Source organism: Eubalaena glacialis, chromosome 1, assembly GCF_028564815.1.
Source record: "Eubalaena glacialis isolate mEubGla1 chromosome 1, mEubGla1.1.hap2.+ XY, whole genome shotgun sequence".
NCBI classification, from domain to species: domain Eukaryota; kingdom Metazoa; phylum Chordata; class Mammalia; order Artiodactyla; family Balaenidae; genus Eubalaena; species Eubalaena glacialis.
In genome coordinates this window covers 31,185,146-31,211,727 of record NC_083716.1, presented here as the reverse complement: position 1 = coordinate 31,211,727, position 26,582 = coordinate 31,185,146, and the positions used below count along the sequence as shown (strand labels likewise).

The window sequence follows — 26,582 nt, the reverse complement described above, 5'->3', positions numbered from 1 at the left end:
CTCCACAAAAAAGTCAGGATTGAAGATAATGGGCTGACTTCGAAGGGAAGAGTCATTGCAGATAACAAAATTGCAGATGGCATCACTGAAAACAATGAAACAGAAGAATCTTTGGGGGGATCATTTTTAATACATGTTTCTCATTCCCTCTCAACCACACAATTATTCATTCTTTCTGTGGGCTAATCTACATACTGGTCTTTTGAAAACCTAATCCGCAATCTGCTGACTGCATAAAAGAAGACAATTTGGGCTTGGTGCTGTTTAGGTTAGAATTTTAGTTTAAAGAAAAGACACCAAATAGCCTCTATGATATGACCTGAATTTGCCTCTTAATTTTAGGCATTCACTGCAAGAAGATATAGATCCTTACAGCCTCCTGAGTCTAAGAGTATATTAGAACTGGCAGTCACATAGACCACTTTCCTTATTAAAACAGTCAAACCCTAAACTATTACCATTAAATTCTTGTAAAACATCAGGCCTGCAGCTGTTCCCCCTAACACACCAATGGGTAATCATTAAATTAAGGCCTTCTTGGGAGTACAGCCAGCACCGTATGGTATTTCCCATCCAGTGATTAACTGCTGACAGTAACACAGGCTAGTCACAAATGCCACAGAAACCACGTGACAGTGAGCATGAGACTACTGAAGAGCTAAAACTATATCTAAACGGTATAGTAGACATTTTGAAAACATTTACTCTACCCTTAGGGTTCCTTGGTTCCTGGGTCCCTACATAGGCAGGTGTTTCCTTATAATCAGTCCCCTTCAACTGAGCCAGGCGCTTTGGATTCTGTTCCTCATAACCAAAAAGCCTTCACTAGAATGGAAGGCACTTACAGGTACATAAAATAGATATTAATTCAGCCTTGCCAAGGTTCAGAAATAGGTTTTATTTTAAAATCCTTCATTCTGGATGGCTCTGGCCAATTGTCTAAGTCCAAACTTCTCAGACAGGTTCTTCCTCTCTAAGGCACTTGAAAAAATTCTGTATTTTGCTTCTAATTTCACTCTTCTATCACTGAGTAATACTCAGCAGATATGTTCTGTTGGCCCCTGATCTTAGCTGGTTTTCCACTCCTAAATTATTTGGGCTATACTTCTAGCAAAGCTCCCCTGACTCTCAGAAATATTTTCTTCCCTATTGTTTTCTAATTTTAACATGTTACATATAAGAACTGTATTATTCCATCTCTTGTAGCAGACACATCACCACTTGTTTGTATCCATTATCAATCATCTCTAATGGCTTATTCTAATTTTCATTATATAAACAGCCATCTATTATACAACCGATGAGTAAATATAACACAAGCCAGAAAGGACAAGTCATCACATCTGTCAGGCAAAGCTGAAATCCACCTGATTCAATCAAACATTCCCACAATAAAAACAATCACAACTTAAAAGTTTCCACAACACCCTAGGTACCAAAGCACTGTTCCAGGAAAAATGATATCTCTAAACATTAAATATAACTAATCTTTAACACACTTTGCCAATACTACATGGATCTTTTTTTTTTTCTGGCCACACCACATGGCATGTGGGATCTTAGTTCCCCTGCAGTGGAAGCGCGGAGTCTTAACTGGACCGCTAGGGAAGTCCTACATGGATCACTTTTAATATGGTATAATGAAAACAAGGCATGGGTAAATTTCAAAGTTCATCTCTACTTCCTTGAAAAGTTATTACATAATTTTAATCAACAGCCCAAATCTTCAGTTGGTGGCTACTAAATTTCTTTTCTCCAAAATGATAACATAAGAATTTACATAAAAATTAAAAATTATGAATGTGTATTCTCAAGCCAAAAAGTCATTAAAGAAAGAGAACTTAAAATGCTGTTTCCTCAACCTTTTTATACACTAAGGTTATTTTTCCTGTATAAATTTTTCCTGTATAATTTTTCCTGTATAATCATTGGCAAATGATTATAATACAAGCCAAATAAAATCAAAAGCAATTTCATCCTAAGCATTGACAAAGCCTTTTTTTTTAATGTCAGCTTATTTCAGTCAAGAAATAAGAGTCAATAGACAACTATTACTTATAATCACTGCCAATGAGAAATTACTACTCTACTGAGAGAGCCAGAAAATCATGAAATGGGTTAGCACTGAAAAGAGTCTTATAATTTATCAGATCTAAGCTTTTATGGATGTCACATCCCTTTTAATTCTGAAAAACAGAATTCAGATCAAATTAATTCTAACATATAAATGTACATGAATAGCATCCATTATATTCCTAAAGTAGAAACACATACATACATATAACCTCCAGATCTTTAGTTTATTAATATCCAGAGTAAGACTCAGTTGAGATTCCAAAACTTATATCACAGTTGACCTTCAGGCACTAAACTGGATCAAATAGACAAGTAGAAAGGAGCCGGAAGCACAAAACCCTACTACATCGTTTCTCAACAGAATCCTTTCTACCTTGCGGTCTGCTCCCTCCTAAACAGGTAGAATAGGTAGGAGAATAAATAAGTTCAAGGCTGCCCCTACCTATTCACAAGGAATACAAGAAAGAGATACCTTAGGAGTCCTAATACACAAGTAACAAACAAGCAATCTCAGTTTCTTTTCCCCTTCTGCTTTTTCTCCCCTTCTTTCCCATAATCATTCATTTTTGTTTTGTCTCACTTTAATTTCTTTAATCTAGTTCTTTTTTTTTCTTTCCTCTTCTTCACTTTTTCTGAGTGGAGCATGTGGTAAGACAAAAAGTAAGGGAGAGAAATGGTTAAAAAAAGGAAGTAAAATGGAAGATAAGAGATGGAAAAGACAGATACAGTAGGTTATGTTTTTAAATTATCCCCATATCACAAAGTCCGCTAATCTCTTTCCATGGAATACATAGTACCACAATATAAAGCTGAGAATATCACAGAACATGGTCAAGAACTTAAGAGAACTTCCTCCTCTACAGTATCTAATTTTAAAACAAACTCTAAGTTTGTTCAAGTTTAAGAAAAAAATTAATTTCTTACATAAGTGCTGAAAGCTTCTGATGAGGCATTGGTAGATCGAAGAGACAGGAAAAACACTTTCTGCTTGTTTGCTGTAACAAAGAAACCCTCCTTTCCCTGCCCCATCACAGCCTACACAAATTCCAGACATGTTAGAGGACACAAGGGCACATTATGGGGCCTGAAAGGCAGTACTTATTAGGACTCTAACCACTCATCTGTAAGTAGGAACAAAACAGAAATTAAAAACTGGACCAAGTTAACTGTATTTGCCAACATATAGATGAAACGCAAGAGTAGTCTCCCATCACACTGAAAGTTGTATTAGACAAAACAATCACACAATATAAACAGTATAAGGACAAGCAGTTTTATAATATAAAAGGAAGGGTGATCCTTACCTCACGTCATACACAAAAAATAAATTCCAGACAGAATAAGGATCTAAATATGAAAAGCCAAATTTTTTTTATTAATTTTTATTAATTTTTATTGGAGTATAGTTGCTTTACAATGTTGTATTAGTTTCTGCTGTACAGCAAAGTGAACCAGTTATACATATACATATATCCATTCTTTTTTAGATTCCCTTCCAAAAAAGTCAAACTTTAAAAAGAATAAATTAATGAGGCAGAAGAAAGATTTCTTAAACATGACATAAAATGCACAATCCACAAAGAAAAGATTGAAACATTTAACTACATTAAAATTTTAAATGTCTGTTCAACAAATAACATCATAAACAAAGTTCTCAAAAAATGAAGTCACAGTGCCTCTGGAGAGAGGAACTGGATGAAAGAACAGGAGTGGGAGAGAAACTTTTCACTGTATGCTTTTTTGTATTTTCTGGATTTTTGACTCATGTGAACATACTACTCATTCATAATAAATAAGTAACAAATAAATGTAAAACTTTAAAAGTAATAATAAAAGACAAGCCATAAACTAAAAAAAACACTTGTTATGCATATAAAAGGATTAGTATTCAGAATTTATCAATATACCTAAAATATATAAGAAAAATACACTCAAAGAAAATTAGTCAAAAGATATAACCAAGTAATTCATAGAAGAGGGGTCTAAATGACTAAAAAACATGAAGAGAATCTTAACTTTAGAAGTTATCAGGGTAAAGAAAATTGAAAAATGGTATCTTTCCCCACCCATCATTTTGGCATAAACTATCAAATTCAGGCTATATCTTCTTATTCTTAGTTTGCTAAGGGTTATTTATTTATTATCATGAGTCTGTGCTTAATTTTATCAAAATTTTTTGACAATCAAATAATTTTTCTCTTTTATTTTGTTTATGTAGTGAATGACACTGATTAATGTTAAACCAACTGGGCATTTCTAGAATAAACCCAATATTGTAATGATGTATTATCATTTTTATATATTACCGAATTTAGTTTGCTAATAGTTTGTTTAGGTTTCTCCATTTATGTTCATAAGTGAGATTATCATGGAATTGTCCTTTCTTATATTGTCTTCATTAGGTTTTGTATCAAGGTTGTGCTGGCCTTACAATGTGAGTCGGGGAGTGTGTCCTATTTTTCTGTTTTCTGAAAAAGTTTATGTGTCATTTCTTCTTTAAATGTTTGATGGAATTGGCTGATGAAGCCAACTGGACTTAGAGTTTTCTTTGTAAGGTTTTTAATTATATATACCCAATTTATTTTGTGTTACAGAACTATTCAAATTTTCTATTTCTTCTTGTATTAATTTTGGTAAGCCATGTATGTCTAGGGATTTGTCTATTTCACATAAATATTCAAACTTTACTGCATAAACTTGTTCATAATATCCTCTTAGGAACTTTTTAATGTGTCCAGGTTCTGTAGTGATGTCCTCCTCCTTGTTCCTGATATTGGTAATTTACGTTTTCTCTCTTTTTTAATTTATGAATCTTATTAGAGATTTATCAATTTTTATTAGCTTTGTCAAGGTTCCAGCTTTTGGTTTTACTGAACTCCTCTATTACATGTTTGTTGTTTATTTCACTAATTTCTGCTCTTATCTTTATTACTTCCTTTCTTCTTTACTGGATTCAGGATAAGGTGGCACTGCAAATCGGTGGGGAATGAATGACTTTTTCACGAAATGGTGCGGGGACACGTGGACATCTATAGGGGGAAAAAATGAAAATTGACACCTATGTCACTATACACAAGGTCAATTCCAGGCGAATTATAGATCTAAAGGTGAACAACAAAACAATAAGCCTACTAGAAGGTAATATAGAAGAATATATTATTGAACTCAGGGTGGGGAAATAATTTTTAAATAACACATAAAAAATATTAACCAAAAAGAAAAAGATCAATACAATTGACTTCATTAAAATGAGAACTTGTGTTTATCAAAAGACACCATTAAGAAAGTGAAAAAGAGAGTGGGAAAATATATTTACAATACATACAGCAAAAAAAAGGCTCATATCCTGCACATATGTAGACTTCATATTAATCAATAAGAAAAAATAAATAGCCTAATAGAAAAACAAGCATGAGATTTCCATAAAATCTCATTTAAAAAACTACTCAATATCATTAGACATCAAGGAACTGCAAATTAAAAAACAATGACAGGGCTTCCGTCGTGGCGCAGTGGCTAAGAATTCGCCTGCCAATGCAGGAGACACGGGTTCGAGCCCTGGTCCAGGAAGATCCCACATGCAGTGGAGTAACTAAGCCCGTAGGCCACAACTACTGAAGCCTGCATGCCTAGAGCCCATGCTCTGCAACAGAGAAACCACCGCAATGAGAAGCACCGCAAAGAAGAGTAGCTCCCACTCGCCGCAACTAGAGAAAGCCCGCACGCAGCAACGAAGACCCAACGCAGCCATAAATAAATAAATTAATTAATTATTTTCTAAAAAGACAAAAAATATAGTGTTTAGAGATACAGTCTCCAACTTACAATGGTTCAACTTACGATTTTTCAACTTTATGATGGTGTGAAAGCAATATGCATTCAGTAGAAACCGTACTTCAAATTTTGAATTTTGATCTTTTCCCGGGCTAGCGATATGTAGTACAATACTCTCTCGTGATGCTGGACAGCAACCATTCTGTACCCATACAACCACTGTTTTTTCACTTTCAGTAGCGTAGTCAATAAACTACATGAGATATTCAACACTTTATTACAAAATAGGCTTTGTGTTAAATGATTCTGACCAGTTACAGGCTAATGTAAGTGGTCTGAGCATGTTTAAGGTAGGCTAGGCTAAGCTATCATGTTCAGTAGGTTAGGTGTATTAAATGCATTTTCGACTCCATCATAAATCAAGGAAGATCTGTACTTGCTTAAGTAGCAAAATTGTAAAGAGAAGCAAAGATGTATTTACCATTCAGGATAATGGCTACCTTTGGGGGTTAGTGATTATGAGGAGGCCAGAGGGCATAAGGGGAGTTTCTAGGGTGCTAGCACTGTTTTTGTGATAAAGTATTCAGCTGGGGGAAAGGGGAGTGGTTCATTTGAGGTAAATCTGGAAAATGTTAACATTTGTTGAAGCTGGGTGTTAGAAAGAGTACTGATTATATTATTATTTGTATGTATAACCAACATCCTTCATGACAAATTTTTTTAAGAAACCAAGTAGTTTTGACCTAAATCTTGCTACAACTTGATGTAAATATCACAGAAAATCAAAGTACAGTATATACTAAAGGTTAATTTCCTCATCATAAAGGTTTTTGCATAAATGTCTAGAACCAGGAGAATTAGTAGTTAAGTATACAGGCATACAGAAATAGCAAGGACTCCAGTATTTAAATGCATATACTAGGCAACTATCCCAAAGAGTAATAGAGGCGAGACCTACCCCTCAAAAAGGATATTTTTTATTACCTATAGTCTGCAATGATTACTTTTACCACTAGATGGAACTCTACATGTAAGGTGATATGCTTAGTGAAAGGACTGGAAACAAAATTCACAGCTGAAAAATCAATTACATAAAAATGAAATGCAGGTGCTTTTGAGGCATGTTGAACCCATGAATCTGCAAAATTCAAGGCAGTGGGAGAAAAAAAGAAAAAAACCTGTATCCTGCAGATGTATCTTTTGGCTGACTACTACCAAAACTACATACCCACAAAACTAAATGTTTCCTCCCTAGTGAATTGCTTAACTTGATTTGTTCTCCAAGAACCACAATCTTGGCAACATCTATCAAAATATGAGCTATATTTAAAGTTGTCTAAACCTGATTTACCACCCTGAGAGAAGTATGCACTCTCTTACTACTTTTTCAACCTCTGGCTCTGAAACATGGCTTTAAATGTGTCACTTTATTGGACAGCTGTTAGATATGAATAATACAAGTATTAAAGAAGAGGCTATTATTCTTCCCTTTTTCTACATGACAAAGTTAAACTGGTATTATGAAAGTTGTACATAAAAAGAAAGGATAAAAGTAGGCCCCGTGTGTCCAAGCTGGCAGGGTTTTTATAACAGAAACAGTTTAAAGTTGATGAGTAGTACCACAGTTTTTCAGGAAATAATATCCAATTTCTTAAACAAAAATTTTGAAACACTTGCATCCCAAGATCTTCCCTTAAGAGTAGCTGTCCAAGGTTTTGTAATATGGACCTCTTATCACTAATTTAGACTCCAATCATCTACAAAAATATATTTGGGGCTTCCCTGGTGGCGCAGTGTTTAAGAATCTGCCTGCCAATGCAGGGGACACAGGTTCGAGCCCTGGCCCGGGAAGATCCCACATGCCGTGGAGCAACTAAGCCCGTGCACCACAACTACTGAGCCTGCGCTCTAGAGCCCACAAGCCACAACTACTGAGCCCGCATGCCACAACTACTGAAGCCTGCGCGCCTAGAGCCCGTGCTCCGCAATGAGAAGCCACAACGAGGAGCCCCGCGCACTGCAACAAAGAGTAGCCCCCTACTCACCGCAACTAGAGAAAGCCCGTGCACAGCAACAAAGACCCAACACAGACAAAAATAAAAACAAATAAATAAATTAAAAAAAAAATATATATATATATATATATATATATATTTGGCCCCTATATTTATTTGATCCCAACTTGAACTAATTTCAGACTACTACAGCAACTTGATCTGAATTAAAGTGGCAGATGAAGGAATTCCTGATTGCTTACCCTCTTAACCTAAACATTCTGCCCTATGAAATGACGATGGAAAGTTCTCAGTCAAGAAGGCTAATTAGGGCTTCCCTGGTGGCGCAGTGGTTAAGAATCTGCCTGCCAATGCAGAGGACACGGGTTCGAGCCCTGGTCCGGGAAGATCCCACATGCCGTGGAGCAACTAAGCCTGTGCACCACAACTACTGAGCCTGCGCTCTAGAGCCCGTGTGCCACAACTACTAAGCCTGCGTGCCACAACTACTGAAACCCGTGTGCCTAGAGCCCATGCTCTGCAACAAGAGAAGCCACCACAATGAGAAGTAGCCCTCGCTCGCCGCAACTAGAGAAAGCCCGCGTGCAGCAACAAAGACCCAACACAGCCAAAAATAAATAAATAAATAAACTTATAAAAAAAAAAAAAGAAGGCTAATTATTCTTCCTCTGAGCACCAATAACACAAGTTTATTAACATATATTTAACTTGTCAATTTTTATCCCTTTGGGTGTCACAAGAATTAGTATTAATTCTGTTGCTGCCACCTCCCTTACTTTTTCTCCCCCAGACTGGTGTACAATTGGAAGAAAGTTTACTTGTGTTAGAAAAGTAACAGCAAAATTCCCTATTCATTTGGAGAAAGTTCTATAGGATGCTTCACTGACAACACAGTGTCTCTCGTATCATTATCTTAAAGCTGTTTACCCCTCAAAAAAGTATAGTCAAAGCTTCAGGAGACTATCTTTTCCTACAGACTTTAAATGCCATGAGCCTCAGGCAATTAAAACCAAAGTATTTCTACCTATGATCAGATTAGGTTCCAAAAGACTACTTCTAAATCCACTTGTTCCAAAGTCCAGAGTGATACTAATATTATCCAAGAGACAGCTAATGCTTTTGCTCTGGCATATGACTTGTTCGTATCTATACAACTTCACATATTGAAAATTCTTAAGAGCTTTAATCTCTTAGTCAGTATTCTACGAAACTAATCGTAAGTCTCTTCATCAACCATCATAAGAAGGTGAACTGCTTTTCTGAGGCACATGTTAGCCAAACAAGAAATCACAGCCACTCACATGTCATTTAAGTTCCAACTAACCGTGATCTACTGAGTGCTTTATAATTTTAAGAAACTGTAAAGTACAGGAACAAGAAACTAAACTAAGTCTCTGGCATCCAGAAGCTTAAAATTCACTAAACACTACAAGATACTATTTTTTTTCCACTATGTCTGTTTTCAAAAATACAAGTGGTCAATTACAGGTGCAATTAGCACATGGGCACCCAGAAGGCCCCACGAGATGACTTTAAAAATTGGGTTGTGAACAATTTTTCTTTTATTGCATTTGCACATAAATGTTAGTCTTTTAAGTGTCATTATTTTAAAGAGATCTTGGGCATTTGCTAAAACTCCTTTGAAATTGGAAGCAATTATGAGACTTTTTTCACTGTCGTAAATCTTAAGCAACCACCACTTTGGGGAAACACAATACACTTTCCCACTCAGCACTGTGAGTGACACCAACTGTTAAGATGATGAGATATTGAAAAGACGGATTCTAATATATGAGATTTTACAGTGTATGAAGTATACAATACTTTTGAAATGAAATTTTTACAATTTAAATATTCCAATTTCTTTTCAACACTTTTATTTCTTAACACCTAAAAAGAATCTATTGTGTCAGTTAAAATATTTATGCTTTAATAAATTTAGGCTTTATCCTCTGTACAATCTTTTTTTTTTTTTTTTTTTTTTTTTTGCTGAGTGCAGGCTTTTTCTAGTTGTGGTGCGCAGGTCTCTCACTGCAGTGGCTTCTCTTGTTGCAGAGCACAGGCTCTAGGTGCATAGGCTTCAGTAGTTGTGGCTTGCGGGTACCAGAGCGCAGGCTCAGTAGTTGTGGTGCACCGGCTTAGTTGCTCTGCAGCACGTGGGATCTTCCCGGACCAGGGCTCAAACTCTTGTCCCCTGCATTTGCAGGTGGATTCTTAACCACTGTGCCACCAGGGAATCCCCCCTCTGTACAATCTTAATATACATACCCTGGGTTCAAATTTTCAATGAAAGTTTAACACAATGACATAACTGTATGTTTCACATTGGTGTACTTATTTTTAATATTCAAAAGCCATGTTTATTCGATGAAAAACATGGATTGAAAAATGATTGATCTCTTGCTTAGGGTCATCCTAACAAATGAAGCAGATTGAACAGAAGGTCTAATTAAGGAGAGCTTGGTCACAAGGACAGCAGCCACAAAATGACCTGACCAAAAGAAAAAAAATAATGTAGACCTTGTTACTTGAGTGAAGAAACTATTAGCGCAACCAATGCAGGGATTGTAGGGATTCCAAAATTCAGAAAACTTCAAAATGCTAAATAGACTTAAGCATACAAAAGCTAGCCATAGGGCTTCCCTGGTGGCGCAGTGGTTGAGAATCTGCCTGCCAATGCAGGGGACACGGGTTCGAGCCCTGGTCTGGGAAGATCCCACATGCCGCGGAGCAGCTAGGCCCGTGAGCCACAATTACTGAGCCTGCGCGTCTGGAGCCCGTGCTCCGCAACAAGAGAGGCCGCAATAATGAGAGGCCCGCGCACCGCGATGAAGAGTGGCCCCCACTTGCCGCAACTAGAGAAAGCCCTCGCACAGAAACGAAGACCCAACACAGCCATAAATAAATAAAATAAATAAATAAATAAATAAACCCAAAGTTAAAAAAAAAAAAAAAAAGCTAGCCATATTTCAAAGGGCTTATTATAGTGCATGTAGTGTTCTCTGATTAAAGTTTGACGTTCTTAGAGAGCACAAAGTATTTGATGATAACGTCAAGAATGTTACTAAATGATATTCCTGTACACTTTCTTGGTTTCTCATCTTCCCCTAATTGTTAGTTTCCTGTTATTTGGTGAGTTTTTCTTTGGTGTCATTGTTTTTACTTACTTGGTTTTATCCTTGTAATTATGTTCAGCATAAAAATAAAACAAGTGAAGAACTTCATTATATAATCCCAATGTCATTCTTTAGTTACAATTCCTAAATTAATGAGGTTCCCCCCTCCCCAAAGGTACAATTAAAACACATGTAGCGGGTGGGAGGGAGGGAGATGCAAGAGGGAAGAGATATGGGAACATATGTATATGTATAACTGATTCACTTTGTTATAAAGCAGAAACTAACACACCATTGTAAAGCAATTATACTTCAATAAAGATGTTTAAAAATTAAAAAAAATTAAAAAAAAAAAACACATGTAGCAATTGTAGCTGTCATAGGGCATGCAATTACAAATTTAATATTAAGAACCACGCATGTGGTTTCTATATTTCATTCATGAATTTTTTTTCTCTTTTCATTGATACTGATAGAACCCAACTGAGACATCTCTATCTCTAAACGGACGACATATTATTTTAAAGCATGTCAAATAATGTTTTACTTCTTTATTGTAACACGTTTCAGAAACTTGGACAAAGATCAACCAAATCATTTTAATTTTCTATGGTGAAAAATGAATGGAGCAAAAAAAGAAAATTAGGATAATATAATCAGGAACATTTTTGAAATAGATGTAGCTTTACATGGTATGTTGGACAATATTTTCTGTTGAAGTAGGGAAAGTTTATCTGTTACAGCTTGGCTCAGATCATTATCGTATTTTGTAATCTTACTGAGTCCCAAGAAATTTGTTTTATGCTATGTAATATACCCTGGTCAGTAAGCAAAAGAAATAAGGCCCAAACTTAATTAAACTTATATGCCTAATCTATATACCTTTAAAGGAAGCATCTCATTTTCATACTTATGAGTATACATAATATTTTAATTACATATTAACTCTTCTAAAGCTTAAGGGTTAATAAATACTACAGCATAACAAAACTCAGCTGGCAGGAGATTGAATTTTTCTGTGATTCTGTTTCATTCTTGCAATAACAAAAAACTGGTGTCTAGCCTTCAGGTAATAGTTCAGCTTGACAAATCATCTGTATTTAATTTCATAACTGATATTGTTATTTATGTTTTCATCTGATTATCTTAAAAGCTATGGCTTTATACAGTGTTATAGTTTGATACTAACACATTTCCCATTATAAAATGTACTGTCATTAACTCACTCCATATTTAAGTAATTATTTATAAGGTAAATCACAAAACTTGTGAGCTTCTGACAAACTCACTCTTTTTTTACCCATCACTATAGTTTTATACTTAACTACAGAAAAGAACAATGGTTTTCCTACAAGATTTTAAGTAGTAGCTAAAGACTGTAACACGAAAGATGATACAAGATCATTAACTGCCAAATGCATGGTACAGCCAATGAAAGCTCTAAGAATGCAGAGTTAGGAGAGAATCTTTCACCCTTATACAAGAGTTGAAATTTGAGGTAGGTCTTAAAGATGAGAAGGGTTTGACAGTGGAGGAAAAAAAAAAAAAGATAAGTAGTACTTAATTAAAGGGCTTTTTTGTTTGGTTTTTTATTTGGTAGGTTTTTAGGAAACATAAAATGCTTTCTCCACACATTAGTGGCAAGCCCTTTTCAAAACGTAACTTGAAGCAAAGGAGGGTGCACAGGGGAGTTGTGAAGATGGGTGTAGTGGACAACTGCTGTTTGAGCTTCCCACATCTGTTTTCCCGTTTCCCCTTGAGCAACAACCTCTTCCGATCCTTTAATCTATGTAGTTTGGTGGGCTGACCCTACTCCCTGGCCACCAGTGTGAGCACAGGACCCAAGCTCACCTCATGGAAACATTTTATCCTCCTCACTGATTCAGACAAAGGCCCGCAAGTCAAACCAGGACAAAAAGACTCAATTCCAAGATTCTTGCTAGATGCTAAGATTGCTAACCAGATGGAAGATTGAAGCTGTTGGTGGTCCATGTCTGCCACCTTTTGTGAAGAACCTGCCCTTTTATAAAGCAAATACAGAGATCAGATCTAAGAGAGCAAAAAGCAGATGCCTGGGACATTGAGATTTGAGATCTTCAATACAGATTAAGCTGTGCTTGATCTACGCCCTGGACTTTTGTTTCCTGAGCTAAGCAGTGTCTCTTTGTGCTTAAGCTAGTCTGTTTCTGTCACGTATGACTGAAAGAGCCCTAACACACAGAGATGTGTAAGAGTGTCTGCCCACAGTACGAGCCCTCCTTTCCATGCTTCCACCTCCAGAGGACAGAGCGGGCTTCTTGAGTACTCTGCCTCCCTCCTCCTTCTCTGGAGCCTCGGTTCTCCAAGATCAGTCTTGCAGGCTTCATCACCGCTGCCTCCAAAGCCTGGCCCTGAGGCCGTGGCTGGCAGCCTCTACTAGTAAGTCACCCTCTCTTCTTCATATTTTCCTTTTTAAATTTTTGTCTTTTCTCTTGCTCTTCTCCCTTCCACACCATTTTTCCAATGCTTCCTAGTTTTTCACAAGCCAGTCCTGGTTTTTCTTACAAATTGGAACTTCTTTTCAGCCAAATCACAGCACATAGCATGCAGCCTTTGGTTCTTCAAGTGGACTCATTTCAACTATTTTCACTGTTCCACGTTACTCAGATTCTTTAAAAAAAAAAAAATCATAAAACTTCCAAGCTTAATGCTGTTATGCCAAATTCAGAGCTAAATTCTGGATAAGAGGGTATTACTCCAACTGATAATTACAACTGAAAGCTACCCTGGTGCAAAAGATCCATGTGCAATACCCAATCCTAGAACTAGACCAAAAAAACATTACTGTATGTTAGACCTTGGCAGAAATGTAGTAACTCTTTTAAAATTATATATATTTCCCATCATTACAAACACCAATTTCTAAAACCTCATATAACTACATGCCAGTAACCCCAAGTAAAAAGATATGAAAAGTTAAAGTAGCTTGCTCAAAGGCACATACGGCTTTAACTGAGGGAAAAGTATCAATAAACAACGTACCTGCTGGGATCTTTGCCTGTTTGAAATTGCAAAGACCAATAAGGTAATACTATATATCTTAGACATCAGCCTGCCTCAAAAAAATAAAATCAGATAAATTATATTTAACCTAATAACTATTGTTTAACAGTCTTTTTTTTTTTATGTGACTTTTTTTTTTTTTTAAATGGGAATTATTTATTTATTTATGGCTGTGTTGGGTCTTCGTTTCTGTGCGAGGGCTTTCTCTAGTTGCGGCAAGTGGGGGCCACTCTTCATCGCGGTGCGTGGGCCTCTCACTATCGCGGCCTCTCTTGTTGCGGAGCACAGGCTCCAGACGCGCAGGCTCAGTAATTGTGGCTCACGGGCCTAGTTGCTCCGCGGCATATGGGATCTTCCCAGACCAGGGCTCGAACCCGTGTCCCCTGCATTGGCAGGCAGATTCTCAACCACTGCGCCACCAGGGAAGCCCCATGTTTAACAGCCTTGCTTCAGGCTCTTTATTCCAGAAAACTGTCATTCCATTTGGAATGGATATAGACCTTTACAAGCTTACACACAAATAAGTTTGTCCAAGCAAATTTAAGCACCAATCACCTTCTTGTCCTCTGACTTGTTTCTGTCCCTCCTCATTCATTCAGATCCTACACACCACCTCATACTTTTCTATAGAATAGACTTACGCAGTGTTGAAGCAAAGGGAAGCTAGGAACTTGGAGATAAGATGATTCTCCATGTGCCAGTTATCAATTTATTGCCTCTCACCCATCATTGCCTACTCTGCAAAAATGGAGCCAGAGACTTTTAAGTGTATTTCCTTTTCCAGCTGGCACAACGTTAAGCATTACGAATAAAGAACACTGCAGAGACAGTGTAGGAGGCAGGGCCTTTCCCTTTCCAGTTCCAGGCTGCTCGTCTAGGCAAGCTCCTGCAGCGTGCACAACTTCTCCACTGATAGACTCCAGTTTACAGCAGCCAGCAGCACCCACAAGCCAGTTGCTTCCCCCCAAGACACCTCCCTATTAACAGCTTTCCGCAGTGTTCTCTGCCATTCTGTGAGCCACAGCCATGCCTTCTCCAACAAGGTGGGATCTCTGCCCTAGGGTACCTCTTCTTAGTACATTCTATCTCAGCCCTATGGAGTACAGTGGATTCTTTTCTTTTTTTCAGCTTTATCAAGCTATAATTGGCAGACAAAGTTATAAGATATTTAAAGTGTACAACATGACGACTTGGTATACATAGCTGATTCTGCTTTCTCCCATTTGTATATTGCTTAGAGATCTCTTTACTTCTTATTAGCCAATCCCTTGTTACTCCAATCCCCTGTTATAATCAATAATTCTTTATACTAAACTTTCTTTGTTCAAATTACTGTATAGTTTCTGTGTCCTAGTTGAACCCTGACTGATATAGCAGGTAAAAACTAGCAAAACATCAGCACAAAATAGATGGGCTCTGGCATTTCTAGAAACAACCCATTCTAAAAGATGGTTAATAAAATGTAATTAAAAGGGTTCACTCCAGGTAGCCAGAGGGTATCTTCAGGAAGAAAGTACTGATAAGTGCTGATTTAAAAAAAAAAAAAGGGGGGGGGGACTTCCCTGGTGGCTCAGTGGTTAAGAATCCACCTGCCAATGCAGGGGACACGGGTAAGAGTACTAGTCCGGGAAAATCCCACATGCCATGGAGCAACGAAGCCTGTGCGCCACAACTACTGAGCCTGCACTCTAGAGCCCGTGAGCCACAACTACTGAAGCTCGTGCACCACAGCTACTGAGCCCACGTGCCACAACTACTGAAGCCTGCGCACCTAGAGCCCGTGCTCCACAACAAGAGAAGCCACCACAATGAGAAGCCCGCACACCACAATGAAGAGTAGCCCCCGCTCGTCGCAACTAGAGAAAGCCCGCGCGCAGCAACGAAGACCCAATGCAGCCAAAAATAAAATTAAAAAAAAAAGAAGAAGAAGAAAGCAATAATCTAATCAATCAGCTGTAATGTGTCTCTTTAAAGGATAAAATGGGAAAACATGACATACATATCAGGTATATTCTTTTTTTTTTAATTGAAGTATACTTGATTTACAATGTTTCAGGTGTACAGCAAAGTGATTTAGCCATATATATACATATATATATGTATATATACTCTTTTTCAGATTCTTTTCCATTATAGGTTATTAGAAGATATTGAACATAGTTCCCTGTGCTATACAGTAGGTCCTTGTTGGTTATCTATTTTATATATAGTAGTGTGTATCTGTTAATCCCAAACTCCTAATTTATCCCTCTCCCCCGTCCTTGCCTTTCCCCTTCGGTAACCATAAGTTTGTTTTCTATGTCTATAAGTCTATTTCTGTTTTGTAAATAAGTTCATTTATATTCTTCATGCAAATTACCTAAATTGCCTTTATAGATTGGCTTGTAAGCCTGAATAGAGTCAGTCCCCAAATCCATCTAACGGATAAAATAGTTTCTGGACTTGCAATAACAAAAAAGACTGCCACTCTCTGAGGACTTCCACACAACCACCCAGCAACCTCCCTCTTTTGCACTGTTTAATCTCACAAACTCTACAGCTAAAGGTTAGAGGCAAAGAAAGGTAGGCCACTGACCAGTTTATACAGATTAACTTTAAAATTCTATTTTCTTCTTCCCCCCTCCTTCTACCAAGACTGGCCTTGTCTATAAATATAATGGTCAAACTCTCTAAGCCAGATAACTGATAAAAATGTAAAATAAAAAGATTCAGATTCAAGAAAGACCCCTGAAGAATCTATTCCTCATTACCGTTCACGGAATTTGACAGTACAAATAAAAAACTGGATTCAGGGAGTTCCCTGGTGGTCCAGTGGTTAGTTAGGACTTGGCACTCTCACGGCCGTGGCGCCAGGTTCAATCCCTGGTCAAGGAACTAAGATCCTGCAAGCCTCCTGGGTCGGCCAAAAAAAAAAAAAAAACAACAAATTGGATTCGGACATTTAAACCATGTTTTCCCCTTGTACAAGTGAGAAAAGACAATTCTTCCTAAGATCAATAGGTTCCATCTATCACTTTTCTCAAAGGACCACACAGCTGTCTTATAAGAGAAAGAACAATATAACAAAAAAGACTTCAGGAAATCTACGGTGTAGGTAAATCAGCAGGATACAGGACACTTTCCCCATCTTCAGGCACCTTCCTTATCCTCCAAAAACATTTCCAAAATGGGATGTAAGTATCCCGAAGTCTGTTCCAAAGCTCCCTAAGTTCCATGGGCAGGCTTGGGCTCCAAAACTTAGACGCTGCTGGCATATTAACTGTCTCCAGCTTTTCACAAGTGCTATCACTTAGGCGGCTTGCTCTGCCTCCCTCCACCCCTATATGTTCCCGTTTGCTTTTTCAGGTTCACAGTGGGTTTCTTTTTTTCCAGTGAACATTGAGGTTAGAAAGCCTGTGACTCTTTGTTATCAATTTCCCCTCTTCATCTAATAATAGTTAGTACTTTCTTTTTATGTCGTTTTTCAACTCAAAAAGTACTGAGCTGTATTTCCCTACTGCCAATTGTGTGGGGAGGTGGCTATATTTCTTTTCCTGCTTTAGCTTTTCCTTTTTCTCTCTTTGGCCCTTAAGAGTCTCTATTATTTTTATACCACTACGGGTAGAGTGGACACCTTCTATTTGTGGATTCTCCTTATTATTAGGTGCAGGCTTAAAATAATAATGAAGAAATAGAAATAGAAAGCTAGACAGTTCTGAACAGATGATCATATATTCTCCAACACGCAAATATGTGTTGATCTGTGCAAATCAGACAACTCTTTCCTCTTCTTTATGGAATACAAGGGGCCACACCACCAACAGAACATTAGAAAGGTTAATATCTGCAGAACATAATTTGCATGGCACTTATCACCACAAGGTAATATTTTATATCTTAAAAATGACAAAAACTATTATTCATTCATTATTGACCACCTAGACAAAGCTAACTGTTGGGAATATGTAATAAAAATATACGTGTCCCGCCCTAAAAAGCTTTAGAAAACTCAACTTCTCTTTTACGATATGAACAGTTTCAGGTTCAGATAAGATTCTGGGAATATCTACTGATCATGTAACTAATACTATAGCCCAAAATTTAAATTCAAACAGCAACATCCTTTAAAGAAATTCAAACAGTTCCCACTACAGAATGGTATTTTGTCTTCAGATTTTCATCACAATTCAAGATTTTAGAGCAGGCTGAGGGATGATCTAATCAAATTTATCAACCCCCTCTATGGTTTCTGGGCAAAAAAAACGATGAACCATTTATAGGCAGCTCCAAGAGGGAAAACCTCTTCCCTATAAAATAGTAAATAACACATTCAACCACTCCCATCTCTGCTAAGGAGGGACTCCAGTGCCCACTCACAAACCCAGCTTTCCAAGATTTGGAATCTCCTATTCAGTATAAACAGCACCAACAGACACAAAGCCAAAGCACCAGGGCAATGTAAATAAGCTCACTCTACTGAATTCTAATATACATTTACTCAATTAAGACAACTGAGGTCTCAAAGCTGGGGTAAGACCACCTGGAAATTCTTTCTAGGAGAAGCTAAATTTCAGTGTGCCTGCTTAGGAGAAAACACTCTAGAAATAAAGTAATGATTTCCTAAACTGCAGATCCCTCTGATCTGATCTTTAGTTGTTCTACTAGGAGAAAGAAAACCTATTACGTTTGAAGTGGTTATTATCTACTAGGCTCAACGTTAAGAGCTTTAAAAGGATTGTCTGATTTAATTCTGACTTTCTCTGGAATAGACATCATTATGTCCATTTACAGATGAAGAAACTGAAGCTGAGAGAAGTTTAAAAATTGGCCCAAGTATTTTATTCTTTTTGGTGCTACTGTAAATATGATTCTTTTCCTAATATCCTTTACAGATAGTTCATTCTATCTGTATAGAAACACAACTGATTTTTGTAGGTTGATTTTGTACCCTGCAACTTAAACTTGTTTATTTCTAACAGTTTTTTTGTTAGTGTCTTAAGGGTTTTCTTTATATAAAATCATGTTGGGACTTCCCTGGTGGTCCAGTGGTTAAGAATCCGCCTTCCAATGCAGGGGACTCGGGTTCAATCCCTGGCTGGGGAACTAAGATCCCACATGCTGTGGGGCAACTAAGCCAGCGTGCGGCAACTACTGAGCCCGCGCGCCACACCTAGAGCGCCCGCACGCCGCAATAAAAACAAGAACAAAAGACAAGTGTTGGTGTGGATGGGGAGAAATTGCAACATTTGTATACTGTTGGTAGGAAAGCAAAATAGGGCAGTGGTATAGCAAATAGTATGGAGGTTTCTCAAAAAAATTAAAACTAGAACTACCATATGATCCAGCAATCTCACTTCTGTGTATTTATCCAAAATCGCTGAAATCAAGATCTCAAAGAAAAAAAAAAAAAAAGATCTCAAAGAATTATTAGCACTCTCACGTTCACTGAGGCATGATTAACAATAGCCACGACGTGGAAACAACCTAAATGTCCATGAACATACGAACAGACAAGCAAAATGTAGTATACACATAGAATGGAATATTACTCACCTTTAGAAAAGAAAATTCTGCAATATGTGACAACATGGATGAACCTTGAGGACATTATGCTAACTGAAATAAGAACAGTTGCAGAAAGACAACTGATTCCACTTATATGAGGTATTCACTTACATGAGGTATCTAAAATAATCAAATTCACGAACTAAATAGTGGAATGGGGGTTGCCAGCAGCTGGAAGAGGAGGAATGGGGAGTTACTAATTAACAGGCATAAAGTTCCAGTTAAGCAAAATGAACAAGCTCTTGAGATCTGCTGTACAACACTGTACCTATAGTCAACATTACTTATTGTACTCTTAAAATTGTACCAACAGGGTAGATCTCATGTTAAGTGTTTTTACTACAATAAAAATTTTTAAATGTTTAACTGGCCCAAGGACTCAAACCCATTTCCAACTGACACTCAAATCTGTGCTCCGACTTAACCACATAAACTGCCTCGGAAGAGATTAAAAAGTACTGACAGCGTTCTCTCTCTGCGCTGTTAGACGTTAGGAAATTCGCTTAACAGCTCTGGGCTTGAGTTTCCTCACCATCAAGATGAGTCTCAGCGCAAAGGCAGGCAGCGCTGCCACCACCAACTGGTCGGTTTGCAGCCAACGCCGCTGGTAGTCCCCCAACGGGCATCAGCAGGACCAAGCGGGGGCCCAGCTGGAGCCCAGCGCCGCGGCCGGACCACCGCGCCTCAGCTCCCGCAGGCGCGAAGATGAGAAACGCCGCGGGAGAAAGGAACAAAGCCCGGCCCCGCTGGGTCACCGTGACCCGGGGGAAGGGCATCAGTACGACCAGCCCACGGCCTCGTTTCCAAGGCAGCTGGACCAAGAGCTCGTCTCACCTCCGACCAGATTCGCCGGCTGGCACCTCCCCTTCACTCTGCGCCTCAGTCGCCATCTTAGTCAGTAAACTTCTTTCACCACCCCCAACCCCGACCCCGCCCCCCTGCCTTTGGATTGGCTAAGGTGTTTCCCCCTCTTTTACACGATTGGATGACTTGACCGGCCCTCCTCAACCTAAACAGCTTCATGATATTATAGGTCTATTCAAATAACTAACCGTCCTTGGTCGCCCCCAGTCTTGGCGGAAAAAAAGGAGGGGGGAAACCCAGCCCCGAGGCCTGCCGGGAGTTGTAGTTTCTCATTTTGATTAACCTTTCGGATTCCACCGACTTTTAGGTTCAAGTCAGAAATACCAAGCCAATGCTCAAATTTTGTCCTGATGTATAAAACTCAGAATTACAGATCTGTTGAACTTGAAAGTGACTTTAAGAGTCACTCTCTAAAATGCAAGATTCGTTTTCTGTCCTGATACAGATTGATATACCCAGAATTGTAGGTACAGAGTGGGAGCCAAGAAGTACTTATTACATTTAGTTCACAGCCTGCTTTCTTTAGACAGCATACCGGGGGGGCGGGGGGGGGGCGGGGGGGGGTCACTTCTTCATTCCACCCGCTCCCTTCCAGCTTCCCAAACAACCCACAGAGTTTGCCTCTCTGATCTGAATCATGGAGACAAAACCTGCATAATTTTGTCCCTGGCTGAGCTTTAATCCTCAGTGGGAGAAATAACCATAATTATGCTTGCCCTCCCTGCCTCACGGGCTTCTGGTGAGGATTAACTGAGGCAACAGATGCGAGAACATTGTAAACTTAAAGCATTAATTTTTTCTCTGTATTATTCTTCTCTGCTGGATTTTTCTAGGAATATTTTTCCTGTTGTTCCTTTTGACATCCTTTCACCTGAGGATCTCCCAGCACTCTCCTTCTCTTTCACTAAGCTCTAACCACATATATTTCAGTTTCTCAAAAGCCTTTGTTCTGTTGTTCTTCCGGCTGGCCTGCTTTATTACATTTCACATCTCAGTTTAAAAGTCACTGGTTCAGGGAATTCCCTGGTGGTCCTGTGGTTAGGACTCTGCACATCCACTGCCGGGGCCTGAGTTTGATCCTTGGTCGGGGATCTAAGATCCCAAGAGCCGTGTAGTGCGGCAAAAAAAAATAATAATAAATCAAAAAATAAATAAAAGTCACTGGTTCAGATGCCTTCCATGCCCCCCCCCGAATAAATCAGTTCCCCTACTAAACTTTCACATAACACTTGTACTCTTCCTTCATAGTTCTTATCACAACTTATATAGTTTGTGTGACCATTTGTTTCACGGGAGGGTTCCCAACTAGACTTCCTGCCACATGTGGGTGGAGGCTACATCTGTTTTGCTCCCTGTGGCATGTAGCACATAGTGGCCTTCAAAAAATATTTTTTCAGTAAATGAATAAGTAAATCCTCAGGCTCTATTATCCAAATCAAAAATTGAATCAAGTATTCTAATAGATTATTTCAATTGATGAATTTATAAGTTTGGTAAAAGTGTCTAAATAAAATTGCATTTAGTTTTATGTTTAACAAATTGTCCTTATTGTACAAATGCATGAAAAGAAATGCAAAATTCAGCAAACACATATCAGTGAAATTTTTCACTGAACCCCAGACAGCCTCGGAAAATCCAGGTTGCATAACTGCTGTATATACAAAGCAGGGAACCCAAGGCTCAAATTCTGCCCTTTCCCTGAAGTGTGAACAGGTTTCCCTGCCCCCCACCGGCCCCATGACACCCAGGACATCAATTAATTGACTGACTGAATTAAACTGATGCTTTCACACAGAAGAAATGTTCAAAACTTTAAACTATTACCACTACAACTAGGAAGAACACCATATTTCTGGTTCATGTTTTGATGACATTTTTTACACAAAGTCCTTCATGTTTGGGGAACTACAGCACCGTAGTTAAGAGCATGGGCTCTGGAGTTAGTGAGCCTAGGCTCAAATCTGGCTCCATCACTTCTAGCTGTGTGACACCAGACAAGTTACTTAACTTTCTGATTCTACTTCCTTTTCTGTAAAGTGAGGACAATGATAATTCTCAGAGGGGTATTGTGAAGATTAAATGAGATAATCTCTGAGGAGCTGCTTCACAGCAGAGTGTCTGGCACACACTAAGTCTAGATAAATGTTCAAGGTGAGATGATGAATATTAAGAATGCTAAACTCCACGGGAATTCCCTGGTGGTCCGGTGGTTAGGACTCCGAGCTTACACTTCAGGGGGCACGGGTGGGGGCACGGGTTCGATCCCTGGTCAGGGAACTAAGATCCTGCATGCTCCGCAGTGAGGCCCAAAAAAAAAAGAAAAAAAGAATGCCAAACTCCCTTCTCAGATAACACTTCTATCTCCATTGCTGTCTGATAAGGACCATACATTACACTTGAGGTTACAGTTTAATCGGTTAGCCTGGAGAGGGGAGTGTCCCTCCTCAAAACCAGCTGTCCTGCTGTGCCTTCTGATTACAAGCAAGTATCACTGCTGAGTGCTCTAAAAGTACCCCCCAGCCGACAAGCCTGCACACCCTGTTTCTGCGAGGATGTCACGGCTCCCCCGAGATCATCTTCCTTACCCAGTCTAGTTATTGATTGTTAGAGCAACGATAAGCACAGCTGTACAGCAGGCATTCTTGAAAGTTCAGAAAGTCCTCTTGTTTCCAACAGCCTGGCTGAACAAAAGGTCACAGAAAAGTGGCCCCAGCCCTCAAGGAGTTTACAGTGGACTCAGGGAGACAAAATGGACACACGTAAGTCACATACAACAGAAGACAGTTTAGAATTACGAAAGACTAAATACCAAAGTAGAGAACAGACTCGCAAGAATTCAGAAGTGCGGAGAAGGGAAGAAGGCCAGGGCTCTAAAGGATGGTTGAAGAGCAGAGGCATGGCCGTGAGTCTGCCACAAATGTGACTGCAAATCCATCTACCTACCCCAACAGACCTGGAGCTTTGGGCAGATGTGGTATTCGAATCTTCTTTGTGTTTCCAGGCCCTGGCCTCAATGGGGGTGGGGGGGGGAAGGAGGAGGAAATATAAGAGGGAAGCAAAAGAAGGAACAAGATGGAAGAGAAAGAAAAGAAGGATCTGCCCATGACCCCAGCCCCAGCATCGTCCTCTCCCCTCCCTACCTCTAACCCCACCCTCCAACAATGCAAGTGACTTGGAGTCCCCAGATGCATCTGTTTTCCACTTTTGTTCTTGCTGTTCCCTCGGCTTGAATTAAAGCAGGACATTTTGATACCCACACCAAAATATAAAAATATCATGTGTACAATAAGCATTTCTGAGCCTTACATCAGTAATGAGCCTAGATAGGGATAGGGTAAGGGTGCTTATTGAACATTAAAAAAAGAAAAAATTCTAAAAAATGTAATGATTTGTTCTCTTGTCAAAAAGGTCAACAGTCCCACCAAAATATCATGTACTCACCTGTAATATCCCTTTCTTTCCTTCCCCCTTTCCTTTACCAGAAAACTTGTATTTGTTATGATAAAGTCTTTGGAATCATTATTTTAATGTCTTTTTCATCATCTGTTAATATTTAGCTCTTTTCTTTTTATATTGTTTAATTACACAAGTAATACATGAAGACATTTTCCTTGTAAAAAAAAAAATTCAAATGATACAGGTAAAATCTCCCTTGTCGACCTCCCCCCACATTCTAGTCCCTCCTCTAAGAAACTACTATTTTCTGTTTGTGTCTGTTCAGATCTTTTTCTATACAATACATTTATTCAACAAATATCTATTGAATGCCTACTATGTGCCAGGCACTGTTCTAGGCCTGGAGATACAGGCATAACAAAACGTCGCTCTCTCATGGTGTCTCATTCTAATGGTAACACACACATACATAGAGAAATACATAATTTTAATTTTTAGATAAATGGTGAAATGCTGTACATATTATCCTTATACATGCATCTTAGAGATTTTTCCGCATCGGTACACCTAAATCTGCCATTACTCTTCCTTTTTTCTTTTTTTGGCCGCGCCGCCCGGCTTGTGGGATCCTAGTTCCCTAACCAGGGAGAGTCCTAAGCACTGGACCGCCAGGGAATTCCCTGCCCTTACTCTTTTGGACTGCTGTGTAGTATTCCACATTATAGATGCTCCCTGGTTTATTTTAACCATCCCCTCCAGGTGTACATTTAGATTTATGTCAATCTGGGTGGCAAGCACTGGAAACTGACTTTGGCTACCATAACAGAAACTGGATTTGTTGGAAGGATACTAGGTTGAAGAGCTGGCAGGAAGGAAGGGGGCTAGGGAGCTGGAAACCCAGCCAAGGTCAGTCAGTCCATTTAGTGCCACTTGACTCTAAGCACAGTCACCCCTCTGCTGATTTCCCACCTGTTCGTGGGTCCCCACGTCACCCGCTGGAGAGGCAGAGTCATCAGGGAGAACATCTGATTGACTTGGCCTAGGTCGCTTGCCTCTACCCTTCTGCCTGGGGGAAGCTCTGTCTCCCAAAAAAGCTCTCCCAGTGGGGAATTACCTACAAAAACGGGAAAAAATTAAAGGACAAATGTGTGCTACAAATCATTCCCAATTTTTTACTTCCTGGGGCACCTGATTATTCTGGGCTGGGGCAGAGCTTAACCCTTCAGTCTCCTTCAGACACACTAAAGACTAACATCTACATTATTCCACATGAAAAAAGAAAACTGTCCAGCTCTGCTACAGAATCCTCTTCAAGATTGGCCACAGGGCCAGAGAGCTGGGGAGGGAACTCAGTGAGGTGAAGGAAAGAGGAACCAGTTCTGTGCAGCTAAAAACGACCGAGTTCGGGGCTGGAACCTCAGAGTAAAAGTTCTGGGGGTCATTTTCCCCAGCCAGGACAACAAGCTGCGAAACAGCCAGGTCAGTGGCAAGAGGCTGGCAGAGAGGAGACTGGAAGCGTGCGCAGCGCGGGGGCATTTCTGACTGGGAGTCACCATCTGTCAGGCACTGGGCTCAGCGCTGGGGCTACAGAGTTGAATGAGCCATGAATCCTACCTTCCAAAAGCTCAGACTGTAGTTGGAGGGCAAGGGGGCCAGGCTGTCTGGGCCACAGCAGAGGCAAGGACCAAATTCTCTGAAAGCCTGAAGCTGCCTGGCCTGATGTGGGACGGGGTCTGAGGGAGGCGGCAGTGGTCCTGAGTCTTGCAGGGTGAGTTGGAAGACCCGCAAACCGACCAAATCGTTTTGAATTGGAATCTCTCTGGTGCTCTAATCAAAAACCCTAAACCTCAGGTGAGGAAGCCCCATGTGCTGATGGTAAGTTTCAAAGCAGTAACATATATGTGATGTTCAGGAATGGGCCAGTACATTATGAACTCTCCGTGCTGGGTGTTATCTCCACTGTCATGTGAGCTGAAGCCTGGAGGGATCCTTTTTTCCTGCCACTATAACCCATTCCTGTGGAGGCCATTTTGGTATACAGAGAAATTTTGCACATAAAGTTTCTATAGCAACTAAGAAGGGTGAAGGTCAGCAAAGGCCCAATGGCTTCCCCACCTCTCTGTCCTGTAGACAGAAGCCTTCAGAGGCAGCTTCAAAGTGTCCCCTAATCAAAATCAGAAAGTAAAGGAAATTGTCCTTTAGCCCCCTTAGGTCTCTGCAGTCATCCTCAACCATAGGATCCATCTTCTTTCAAGGATGTAGGAAGAGAGGGCTGCCTTGCTCATTCATTCACACTTCAGTGTGAATTAAACCCAAAGGTACCTCTTCTGGAACATGCAAATTTAAAGGACCACTTTAATTGTGAAATAAAAAGCTTGTCACCCAGTTAAAATAATTTACACAATCATGTGGATTAGGAAACCTGAAAACCTTCTTGGGAGGATTCAATAACCGTGTCTCAGATTACCGTTTTATATTTGCTGCATTTCTAGATTTGTTTATATGATTGATTCGTTTTGGCTTCTCCCACTAGACTGTATGTTCTGTGGGTTAAGGAGTGTATTTGATTTTGCTCACTCAACTATTTATTCAATGAATAAAGGAACAAGTGAATCAAATAAATCAAAGAAGTAATAAGTGAAATAGTGAGGTCACTCAGGTCTTAAAACTACATCCCACCACTACTGGACGTAAGTTTTTGTTTCAATGCACCCAGCATCACTTTAGGGGTCCTCTGCTCTCCTATCCTCTGTGC

At 39.3% G+C, this 26,582-nt stretch overlaps 1 protein-coding gene across 1 annotated transcript in view; it reads right to left on the bottom strand.

Moving 5' to 3' along the window:
• ARHGAP19 (Rho GTPase activating protein 19) overlaps positions 1-20,421 on the bottom strand; it is a 53,698-nt gene extending 33,277 nt beyond the window's left edge. Inside the window, exon 1 of the mRNA XM_061210860.1 lies at positions 20,402-20,421. The gene's annotated coding sequence lies outside the window, so the exon portion shown is untranslated. The remainder of the gene's footprint in view (positions 1-20,401) is intronic.
• Positions 20,422-26,582: the final 6,161 nt, after the last annotated feature.